The sequence below is a fragment of the Pygocentrus nattereri genome, chromosome 10 (assembly GCF_015220715.1).
Source record: "Pygocentrus nattereri isolate fPygNat1 chromosome 10, fPygNat1.pri, whole genome shotgun sequence".
NCBI classification, from domain to species: domain Eukaryota; kingdom Metazoa; phylum Chordata; class Actinopteri; order Characiformes; family Serrasalmidae; genus Pygocentrus; species Pygocentrus nattereri.
The window spans coordinates 26,520,318-26,532,950 of NC_051220.1; the positions used below are offsets into that span (position 1 = coordinate 26,520,318).

Below are 12,633 nucleotides of genomic sequence, written 5' to 3' on the forward strand. Positions count from 1 at the left end.
CTCATGCTGAAAATGTATATAGAATTTGTGAAAACATGTTAGAGAGAAATGGGTGGCACGGTAGGTAGGAGCCTGGCCGGGTGACCGGGGTCCTTTCTGTGGGAGTTTGCATGTTCTCCCTGTGTCGGTTTCCTTCCACTGTTACTGTATGTGCAGTCAGGCCAATTTACATGGTAAATTGCCCCTGTGAGTGAACATGTGTGTCTGCCCTGTGGCAACTTAAGTAAGTGATACCTTTTTAATCCCACCTCCGCATACACACACACTAGGGGGCAGTGAGCACACTTGCAATTGGGGGTTAGGTGTCTTGCTCAAGGACACCTCAATCATGGACTGTCGGTACTGGGGATCAAACTGGCAACCTTCCGGTCACAGGGCTAGTTCCCTAACCTCCAGCCCACGACTGCCCCTTGTCCAGGGTGCATCCTGCATTTTGCCCAATGACAACAGGGCCTAGCGACCTATAAGGAGAAGCAGCTTAGATCTTCACAGATTTCAATTAAATAATAGGAAGTTGTGCAGAAGGAAGAAATTTTAGATGTATCCAGAACAACGAACAGGACTTTGAATTCTAGTGCATGTGCTAATTTACACACTGTTAAAACGCAGTTTAATTAGTGAATTAATTCTCTACAGATATGAGCTGCATTGCTTAGCTCGCTTGAGCTCAGGAAAACTAGATTTGTGGATTCTCAGTCACCACAAGAGTTACGAGAGTTGCATCGCTAAGCTACTAGTGCTGCTACACAAAACAGGAAAGACATTTTAATCCTGTTTAACCTACCAGTATCCAGCAGTCACGACTTTTGTTCATTAATCTAGTTTGGACTTTGAAAGATTGTGGCCTTCAGCGCTTCGTTTAAAGGTGAATTGTCCTGGTTGCAGTTCACTGCGTGGCCACTGGGTGGAAAGCTGTCATAAAAAATGGAAGATGGATTCAGTCCAACTGGGCTCCGACATGAAAGTCACATCAACAGATTCAGATTTCATGCTGAGACGTTTTAAAATAGATGAGAAACGCTTCCGCGTGGTCTCCTGAAGCTGCATTTCCCCACACATGCTGTCAGTAGATGAGAAACTGCATAAACATGATATAAAGTTGCGCGTTATAAGAGCAGTATTGTTCCACTATTCGCTTTACGTTAAATTATGAGCTACCGTGAAAGCGAGATTTAGTGAAATTCAGGGACATTTACAAATCAGCTCTTGACACCTCGCATGTCGTTCTTGCTTGCCAAATATTACACCCCTTCCTCTCCAACCTCCGCGTTCCATTTCTCCTCGTATGTTTTGACAATATTTTCAGCAAACATCCGCCTCCACTCGAGAACTCGTCCTTCAGACAGTTTGTCTGCCTGTGCAGATGTTGTGGTATTTAAAAGGTCAGCTCAGAGGTTACAGTGACCTATGGATCAAATGGGCCTCTGCAAAGACCGTCTGTCTGCGCAAGCGTTTAATATTGAACAAAACGTTCACTTTTGATCTTGGATTTAACCCAGATAGCATGCAGATGTGGGCCACTTCTGGCAAAGATATGGCACTGCTGGCCCATGGTCAACACTGGCTAACTACACGTGAGCCAAAAGTGGCCCACATATTAAAATGCTCATATAGCCCACGTCTCAAAACAGATCTGGGCCACTTCTGACAAACATTGCTAGTGCTGAGATGAACTACACGATAATCATTTATATTTTAAAAGGTCTTTGGGGAAGCTTAGAGTCAGATCTGGGCCATATATGGCACAGCACACTGTAAAACATCCAACCTAAAATGTTTTTGATTTTGTGACATTGTATTTGTTATTTCAACAAAGAGAAACACAAGGTTAACATGCTAATTTTAGTTAATTCAACACAATCTGCTTTAGTACTAGATGCATTTCTATATATCCTAGTTTGCAGTTTAATTCAGATTTAGTTTACAGTGATTTATGGCTTTGTATTCTTTATACAACAAAACTGATCTGAGGTTCACTGAGCTTAACTGTTTCTGTCATATATTTTAAATGAAACTAATTTTTTCATGGTGTAGTACACATTTTGGACATGTAGGCTTATAAACAGAAGTACCCAAGTAGTGCAGTGCGCTGAGCGTTTGTTCATTTATCAGGAAATTGTGAGTTTAAATCCTATCAACACCACAGCCACCTGCAACTGGTAGCCTAAGGGCATTAAACACCACCTCTCCTTGAGCCTCGTGGTGCTGTGCAGCATTCCCACCCAGCAGGGCAGCTTTTATAAATGGCCTGGTTTTTATAGTAATGGTTTAAAGTGGTGGGCCAGTTCTGGTAGTGGTGGTTTAAAGGTGGCTAAGATGTGGCCCTGTAATGGCAATAAACAGGCTGGGTTTTGGCAGCCGCATCTGGCCCACTTCTGTGCCATCATTCCATGTGGTACATGGGCCACTTCTAAATGCCAGATGTGGCCAGGTTTGGGCCATATCAAATCTGCTATCTGGGAAGTCTCTCCTCAAGTCTTCTTCAGCTGGGGAAGAAAGAAAATGAAGTGAATGAACTCCCAGTGACCATCACACTTGAACAGTCTCACTGATGGGGGCCTCTGACGGAAACAGGCCAGCGGGAAGGACTACAGATAAACAGATCAACACGACTTTGAGAGCACAACAGGCTTGACAGCTCTGATGAGTCCACTCACCCGTCTCCATTCACTGTTCTTTGGCATGCCACGCATGCCACTGTGCTCTACTCTGCGGGCAAAACACTTTATGTGCTTGAGAAGGGCAGACTCTGGCCTAGTTTCATTTTCACTACAGTGATAGATTTAGGTACTGGAAGTCAAACACACAGTCAGAACAGATACAATATGGATTGCATATTATTCTTCTCAGTCCTGAGACTTAACACTTTAAAAACAGTGCTTAGTTAGGAAACTTGTTCTCGGCTACATATTAAGTGACGTGATTTTTGTTGTTGTTGTTTACTGGGAAACATTATATTTAGTGTCCAGTATACTGGACATTTAGATTCAGGCACCTGAAATATGAGAGACTTTGAAAATCAAACATTATAACCAACACAAGAAGACACAAAGCAGGCACTGTTGCTGTGTCATTGTATGTACAGAGGCATGATAAAGTTGCTGAACTCTTGGAACTGTCTGGACTTCTGCACGAATGAATTTACATGATTAAATGAATTTACATTGAAAAATCTAAAATGAACAAATGGTTTAAACAATCGAGGTCCTTGATGAAAAAAGTTCAAAAACATTACATAAGCTGTAATGCACACTACATAAATATATATGTAAAAATAAATATATTACATACATTTATACACTAGCCTAGCATTGTAGAGGTTGGGCTTGTGTATAAATAACATTTCAGAAACACAGGAAATGTTCTTTTTTTTGTTTGGCTGTGTGATGCCAATGATGATAAATATTTGAATTACTGTTATTAAATATTTTAATATTACATGCAGATTTCATGTGCCCCTTTCAAATGTCCAGCATACAGGACAGTAAAATCCATTAGAATCACTAAAAGAACCCACAACATTATCCCAAAATGTAGAGAACATCATCTACAGTCGCTCCAAAACACATGAGATTCAATTTTTAACAAAATAAACAAAAATCCTGAACGACTGCACCAGATTCCAGATTACTGGACATTAAAATGTATCTCCAAAATTGTGTTTGTAGAAAATCCTCTGCTTCCTTTATTACCTTTCAGGAGAGAAACCTTCTAGAAGGACAAACAAACAAATACATTTCTGAAATAAATACATGATAATTCAGAAACAGTGTTTCATTTGGGTTTGTTGCCAGTGAGTGTTACCATCTTCTCAGCTGCTATATTTGTTCTGGTTTGTGACAAGAATAACATAAAATGACTGAGTTATGAATGAATGAATTCCTGAGAAACGCATGAAAGTGCGGGTGGTGACGTACCTGCTTCTATACTGCTACAATACCTGGGAAAATATTGACGTGTGGAATGAGGAGGTTATCCATTCCTGGTCTGACGTAACAGCAGCATAACATAAGTCGATATGAAGCTACAAGACACTAGATTAGCCTTGTTCTTCTGGAACAGCACACAGAAGCGTTCCTCCATGCCAGGCCACATATTTTGCGCATTATATCTTCCAACGTCGTGCGCCGTCTTTCTAAGACTCCGCCCATTATGTAAATAAAGGCGGTCCGTTGCTAAGGAAGGGCGAGGTTTGGTTGAGCCGGGCTGCAGCACCAGCGGACCAGGAGGGGCAGGTGAAGCCGAGCGGCGGCGGCTGGAGGAGCGCTGGATTTCGGAATCCTTACATTTCATGTTTCGTCTCGTACATTTGGAGCTCAAGCAACATTGAACCCTTCTGGTTGAGCTTTTGGATACGCCGGACCGCGCTTATTTCCATCTGCTGACCAGGTAAGCTGACTCGCTAAAGACTGGTCAAACTCGCCTCTCCTCGAAGACCGATGATGTGATTAGCGAGCGGTGAAGCTAGCTAGGCTCGCTAACTAATTTCCAGGGATACTGCCTCGCAGCTAGCTGGACTTTTTGGACGACCCTGTTGAGTCGTGGTTGCTTGTTTGCGGATGTGTGCCGAATAAGGCTTTGACAAACACATATGGCCGTCTCTTCGCTGGCTAACGTTATGTGCTTTGAACGTTTTGTTTAAAAAGCTAGCTAGCTGGTTCCAGTTTATCCTGACAGACTAGCGAGTTATGAGATCTCGGTTTAGCTAGCTTTGGTGATTCTTAGCGGTAGTTACGGCGGCTGGTGGCAGACCGCCCTCAAGTGTCGTTTAACAAACTATAAACTCTAACCTACGCCATAACATTTGGCGTTAGCTACCTAGCTGGACGGATATAATCGAACTGTGGCTAATGTCTTGCTAACGCAGCTCGGAAAGGGCTGGAACTGTTCGAGCAGGTAAGTTAAGTTGTACCTAGCCTTAGTGGTCGGTAGCCCCGTTTTAACTTGACCGAAAAGTTAGTTAACCTCGCTGTTACAAACGAATCAACTGTTCTAACGTAGCTAGCTAACCAAGTTCACCATCGTACCAACAAGATGAATTGCTCAATCTACAAAACCGTGTTCAGTTGCCTTAAAAAGTGATATAGTAGCTAGTTAACTAGCATGTGTTAAGCTCACGAAGTGTGTCAGCTGGGCAAGGAAATTTATTTCGTAACCAGCCTTTCCGGTTCTACCCAAATAGCCAGCTTGTGTTTTGAACTGAAGTAAGTTGTAGGATTCCTCCCGCCGAATAAAATGATGTGATTCTCCCTGCCTACACGTTTGAAACTTATGAGTCCATCCTCGACCTCCACATGCGGCTAGGCTTGACAAGCTGACTGTAAAGGGCTTCTGAATGATATATGTCTTAGCAATTATCTTAAAACTAGAGGTTAGCAACTATAAAATTATCACTGGGGATCGTGCATGGCTTAAGAATCTAGTCTTTATTTTTTGGAAACGAAATTGAAATGTCTCTTGTTCTGTTTTAGTAGTCAGTATTTTAGTCAATATTTATCTTATCTTATCTTATCTTATTCTGTCTCAACAAACCTTATTTCAAGCATTTCATGTCCAGTCCTGGGGGTCAATAAGTGCAGTGACCTGTATTCAGAGAGGTAAATATTCAAAATGTCATTTGAGAGCTAGTCAGTCATTTAGGCATGGACATAATTTCTTTTTGTTCATGTGCCACCCAGACCAGTCCAAACTGGCTAATATAATGTATGTTCTAAGCGTAAAAATAAAACTCCTATCTGGTAGCTCTGTCTGGCAGGAGTGCTGTTTAGCAATATTGGAATGGCACTAAACAGTTAATGATTATCATGACAGAAATCTGTACTATGCCCAAGTCGTTTTGCCTGATTGTTTAAGCTGCGTTTTATTAGTGCAGTAGAAAGAAGGTGCAGGCCTGTAACAGACCCATCTTATTGGATTAGGTATGATGTTATTTCTTTTGAGAAAAAGCCTATAACCAGATGGCAGCCTCTATCTCACAGCAGATGTGAAAATAGGAAGGAGCCCTGTTCTCCTTTGATACTTCTGGAGGATTTAGGCTGTTAATTCTTGATATCAAAGCCACAGGGTGTGCAGAGCAGCAGTTTAGGGAACGGTGACAAATAGGAAAACTGTGAGGCATACTGAGACTGTTCTGCTGCCTACTGAGCCTGCTTCAGGGACTCTGCTCTGACAAGCCTCCAGCACTCTCATTGATCACTGACGTCACATTCACACACTCTGCTGCACAATGACAGTGCATTCATGGACTTTTAGCCTTTGATTTATTGGATATTTTGAATTGTTTTAAGCTTTTCTGCTCTTGTGTTGCATATTATTTTAGTTCTTACCACTTTAAAGCACGTCTCATCCTTGAACACAGTCTAATCTGGTATTGCCATTTCACATTAATATAAGACTCTCTTATTGCTGAATAGTTGTTGTCTGGTCAGTAGCTTTGATGGTTTTTCCTCCAGCATAAGCTATCAACACAACAGAAGATGTTTATCTAGCAGCACGCCAAATAATGTTCTTTATTAAGTTATAAGTATCAGATGGGCTTACAATAATGGAGATATGTGTGTGTGTGTGTGTGTGTAAGCGAGTAATGCAGTCCCTCTGCACTCAGTGAGACTTGGATGATATTGTATTTGCCATTAAGGCAAACAGTAACAGAGCTGAGGCTGAGGAGAACCCTTGACCAGAGCAGATTGTTGAGACTTGCCTACTTAAACATAGTCTCGGAGACAAACACCCTCTCATACACACGCATACACTCCAGCTCATGCTCCAACACTCATGAAGAGCTTACATGGCAACAGGAAGGATGAGCCTTACTCTCTGTGTGAAAGAAAAAAAGCTGGAACGTTGTCAAGTCCATTGCAGCTATTTGGATATGAATGAACTGGCAGGTAGCCTAAGTGATTAAGGCCATGTGCAAACAATGGCACCATAACTAATCTTGGCTTTTTCAAAGACACCCAGATTAAATTCCAGCATTTAGCACAAACTTCAGTGGCTGTCTTGGTTCCATTTACACCTGGTTATTTCATTGGACATGTATCTGGGTTAAACCTTCATCACATTTAAGTACAATGCATTTACCGTAGAGTGCAGTTTCTGGTCAGCTGGATCCCAATATAATTTGCTATTTTACCTTTAAAATTCAGGCTTGGCTCAGAGGGTAACCATTGCAGCTGAAGCAACTCTTTGTTCATATTTACTCACAGTTGTGCTGAATTTCAAAATGTATAGCTCAAAACAAATTTTCAGGGACACGCAATAATATCCGAATCACTGTCAGCATCGGCAGATAATTGGACTGAGAGATTAGATTTAAGGATATTAAAGCAATATTAACTTAATATTTAAGGATATTAAAGCAATATTAACTTACATATTTATTGTGTCCCGGAAATACAGACTGTTAGGGAGGAAAATGCAAGCTCTTGCTTCCTCTAAGACAGCTGAAGCCTGCCTCATATTTTTCAAACTCAATGAACAGCTCAACACAGTTGAACGAGAAGGTTAAATACTTATTTTGTTACGTCTCTAACAGGCGTATGTGTTGGCTTGCACTACGCTAGCAGTGGGAGTAGATGGTGGGCTGTCCTACATGCCCAGAGAGATCAAGGCCAATTATGGTGTCTTGGACTTCTAGCTGTGGTGGTGATGATGGATCTAGTCTCAATTTCTGCGTTTTTCTAAGTGTGTGTATACAGGCCTCAGTAGCAACAGATTTGGGCAAAGAAAATTACTTTTTCCCCTCTTGTCACAAGCTAGAGTGTTTGTTTAACAGCCAGAGCACACTAACCAAATGAAAACCAACAAACAAACATTTGGCTGGTGTGCCATCCTGTTGTTTTGTTTTATTGGGAGAATCTAAAACATTCACACTGGTTTGTTTGGTTCATCAGTTCTTTTTCTGGACACTCTAAAGATGGCAGCAAGCATTTGACCGTTGCAGTTTGTTGCACGTTTGGTCTGTGTGCTCTGGTCTTAAAAGGTTTGCTACATATGATGTCTCAGTGGACAAGACCTATTCATGATAGGTAGTGCTTAAGCCAGTGTTATAGTTCTCAGTAAAGGCTTATTTTTTTAACATGTTAATACTGGCCAGTTGGCCAGCTAACTGAAAGAAACTTACAATAGCTGACCATTTGGGAAGATCTGTTTTGCTTATCTTTTGTATTTAATTTTAGCAAAGCATACTTATTAGGTTATTGAGGTCAAAAGAGGATCTATTGTTAGGGTCTGGGTTATACTCCTACCTCTAAGAGGAAGAAGACAGTTTAATAACAAGAGCAACGACTTGTAATGCAATATTATAGATTTGTAATAGGAAACACGTGCTCACATTTGTTAACATATACCTTATTTGTCTCACTGATTTGCAAAACCAGTACATTTTGTAAAATCTTTGTGTTTTTGAATGCTTTTAGGTCTTTAATTTGCTTATAAATTTGGTTTTTTTTGTATACGTTTAAAGCACCTCTGTTTTCTTCTGTAATGTGCAGTTTCTCTAACGTCACTTCTGCATGTACAACACATTGAGCAGTGTTGTACATGTCAAAGTGTCAACTAGCGCATGTATTTGAAATTGGTACAAGTGCAGTGTATGTCAACTAGTCATAGATGGTACTTCTAGAATTGCATGGCATTGTTGCTTTTTTAATCACAGGAAGACCTCATATTTCTCGTGTACAGTGAAAGACAGCTGATGAAACTGTTTAATATAGCAACAACCAAGGCTGTAGCAAATGCTTCTGCTGCTGCATATTTCAGCCTGAGTGAGAGTAAATGTGAAACTTTGCTCAAACTTTCCCATGCGTTTGGTCCCTATGTGACGTGCGTTCCCACCCTGAGTTACGCATGACATTATGCATTGGGAGGAGTTCTGGTTGTCTTTTATGCTTTGAAAAGACAGATACAGATGCAGATGTAACATCTGGCTAGGATGAATCCTAAACCACTTCTTAAAGGGGTTTAGGTTAGGGGCACCATTTTTCATGCCAGGATCCATATGTAGAGGCAGTGTTTGCTCTGTGACCCATCAAATATTCTGCAAAGTGAAATAAGACAAAACCTACATAACACTTACTCAGCATATGTTTTTTCAGTGATCAAACACAGTTGCGTAACATTTGTTAGAGAATGAAACATACAGAGGCCTACATTGAGGGAACTGTGACACTGGTAACACATGAACGCTTGGAGAGTATCTGTGGTATGGTGCGTAAATGGTGAAGTTACCCAGTTCAATTAGTTCTGCTCTCGTGGAATAAAAATATATGTATTCATGCAGCTCCCTTGCAACCTGCTTAGGCACAACAGTACATCCCACTAGTGGGTTCTGGCCCAGTTAATTAATATGTTGTTAGGAGTCTTTACATTTGTTTTTTTAAGTGTAAACCTGGATCTGTTTCAAAGCTTTTAGTGTGAAGTACACAGTAATGCGATAGTACCAGCAATATTTTTAATTATTCCTAGTATATAATATATATATAATTTTCATTCCTAGGATTCCATACACCGTGAAGTTACCTCTTTTACAGACATGGATATCTCTTCATTTTTATCTTCTCTACTTTGTAACCAAAGCAGGCAGATTTTACTGAACTAAGTCAGTTCTGGAAACAGACAGAAAATACATTTTCAAAAAAAGGAATGGCAGCTTCTGTGTCTTTTTTTTGCAGTACCTTTCTGCTTTTTTTTTTTTTTGCTTTTAGGACTCTCACAGTTTGTGTTTACATCAGTTGATCCGTAACAATTTATGTCAGTGTGTCTGATATTACAATTTTTTTAAAATAACACTGTATTCAAGTTGCAGTATAGTATTTCACAGCTTTGTGGTAAAGCTAAACAAAGTTGTTCAGAGTGTTTTGATGTGAAATGCTCCATTCTAGAGGATTTCACCAAGTCAGAGTTGTTCACAATGGTGGTAATGGTAACCAAACATCCAAAGAGTGTGATGCCTCTAAAATTTCTTGCACATAAAGCAGTTACATGAAGTGGTTATGAATCCTCTGCATGATGCCTGAGACAATTACAATTTAAAAAAATAAAGTCTTTTCCCCTGTATATTTTTAAAAATCCTTTCTTGGCACAGAGGTACATTCAAGTCATCGTAAGACAAAATGGTTTCTCAAAAAAAAAGGTTTTCTGACTGTTTTACCATTATCTTTCACATATAAATCTCAGATGACACGTGTAGGCTAATTGGTCATTTTGGGTGGTAAATAAAATGGCTGTATTATAGACATTGCGACATCTAGGTACTATCACTCCCACCATAAAGAGTTGGTACTTGCATTGGTAAGTTTCTCTGCAATTAACCATTTCACATCTGAATGACATTGTTTACATCTAAACTACAGAAATATGAAAACTTGAAAATCTTTAGTATTACCTGAAATATGTGCTTTGTAACACCACTGTTTTGTATAAAAGATTAGCCAGTTGCATGCTGTGATTGCCATGTGTGTCTATAGTCGCAGAGCTTCACCTGCATCTGAAGTGTGGATCTAGGTTCCTTATACCAGCAGCAGATTCTGGAACCTAAAGGATGCAGGTCTGAACCCCATCGGAGGGAAAATCTTTCATCTAGCTGTTCACGTCTCTGCCTCAGCTATTCTCCTGGAACTCAGTCCAACGCACCTTGGCTGACTGTCTGTAAACATGGTTGTTTTGGGACACATAGAGAAGCCAAACAGAAGGCCCTTTCCTCTACCCCTTGCTGTCATGAAATCTGTTCTTTTTGCTGAGTCATGGTTTGCATGGACCTTCAACCTGGCCTGTTAAATTAGATCAGCACACACTGTTGCGTAATAGAGGGGTAATAGAACAGATTGCTGTGGTGCTGTTTTGTTTTGCTTCTGTGTTTTTTTTGGAATAATTTAAGTAAATTTAAAGCCGTTCCTAAATGAGGGAGGTCCTGAGAGCTGGCTGCTTTTGATCTAGCGCAAGAAACCACCTTAGAAACTCCACCCATCCTGCCTGAACTCTTGTAGTGTCTCTCAGTCACTCGGTTCTGAGAACTTGCCAACCTGCTACAGCTTTTTGTAGAGCGAGTCTGCATTGTAACATTTCCTGTTTTCTCATACATGTTCACTTGACAAAATGCATGTTTTTTTTAAAATTACATTAGAAAGAGAGCACTTTACTAAACTTTGAAACACCTGAATGATTTCTGCTTTTTCACAGTAACAATGGTTTTCACAGATCTTTTGTCAGCCACTCTCCCAGGAGGAGACCTCTCTGGCAACACTTACAGCACTGGAATCTTTCATTTTCTTTAAACTTTTTTTATGACTGGTTGGAAAAGTTTATAAGACTGCGATGGATGCAGTGTTCTTCACAATAGTGCCTTTTTATTTGCCATATAGTGGTATCTAGGATAGCATTTTTTCCCTTTTGTTACCTATCAGCTGAGAGCAAGCTCTTATGATTTTAAACTGTCCAATCTAACTACTTGATAGCTGCGTATAAGCACTGATGTTTATGCCACTACACTTTTTAACTATTATTTTTGGAAAACCATTTTTCTGTGTCATGAATAAAACGTACTAAGCTTGAATGTATGACGTTTTAATGTTTTAATGGTTTCAGAGCTACAAAGAGTAGTGTGCTGTATGCTATGGCACTGGTGCAACACTAATACTCATATTTGCATTAGTGGCAGATTGAAGTTGTTTTTTTGGTTTTTTTTTGTTTTTTTTGATGTGATGTCCGTAGTTAAATGTTGGGCAAAATTTTCACCCTATGTGAGGTTTCATTATAAAAGAAGAGTTCTGAAGAATAAAAGATAATGGTTTTCACAGATGTTTTGACAGCCACTCTCAGCTGTGACCACAACACCAAAAAAAAAAGCATACTACATAACTGACCATCATGGCAATGAACACACTGTTCAAACTTTCCTGGTCTTCACATTTAATGCCCATATACATTAGACCAGAATAGTGTGAAGTAGATTGTGAGAATTCCACAGACACCTCCTCAGTGTCTCCCTCAGATACGCATACTGTAAGTAATGTGTGAAGAATGCAAGCGTATGATCTTTTTCAAGAGTAGGAGGTGGTGGAGTGCATTTCCTTTGGATTGCGTCATAAACCTGCCAGGTCTCCCTCTAGTCATTCAGACATTTATCAGAGCTACAGCCCATGAGGTGGGTATGTGTGCTAGTCAGACGACCTTTGTCTGGGTGCACCTCTTCGGTTCAAAGCCTGCACAGTCCATAGTGAGTCTGGCACAGGCCTTGTAAAGCTGGCTCTCCGCTGAGTTGACAACAGGGGAACAATGCCCTTGCTGTGTTGATCCTGCCATCATCCGACTGCACCAAGCGTTCAGTGAGAGCTGTAACCCAGCTTTCAGATCTGAACGTTTTGGAGACTGTACAGCTTCTGCTGATTAGAGCTCCATTCAGCCCTGCAATCCAGGTCCCTGCCCCCAATCTAAGGAGCTGCCATTTAGCCTGGCATAACAGAAAAATCTAATTGTCCATATAGTTGGACCCCCACAGTTTGGAATAATTTTTTAGTTATTCGCCTCAACACCTCAGGATTGTTTTTGGTGTCTCTCTGCCAGTCCATGAGCAATACCAGCTTCATTGTTTTGTACGCATAATGATCTCTTTCAGTTAATTCCACCAAAGGTGCA

The 12,633-nt window shown here is 40.5% G+C and overlaps 1 protein-coding gene across 5 annotated transcripts in view; it reads left to right on the forward strand.

Annotated features, from left to right (window-relative positions):
* The first annotated feature begins 4,182 nt into the window (after positions 1-4,182).
* Positions 4,183-12,633, forward strand: part of numb (NUMB endocytic adaptor protein) — a 43,825-nt gene continuing 35,374 nt past the window's right edge. Inside the window, exon 1 of one of the 5 annotated variants that reach the window (XM_017699744.2) lies at positions 4,183-4,389. The gene's annotated coding sequence lies outside the window, so the exon portion shown is untranslated. The remainder of the gene's footprint in view (positions 4,390-12,633) is intronic. The other 4 variants (XM_017699745.2, XM_017699742.2, XM_037541694.1 and 1 more) reach the window with 4 other exon arrangements.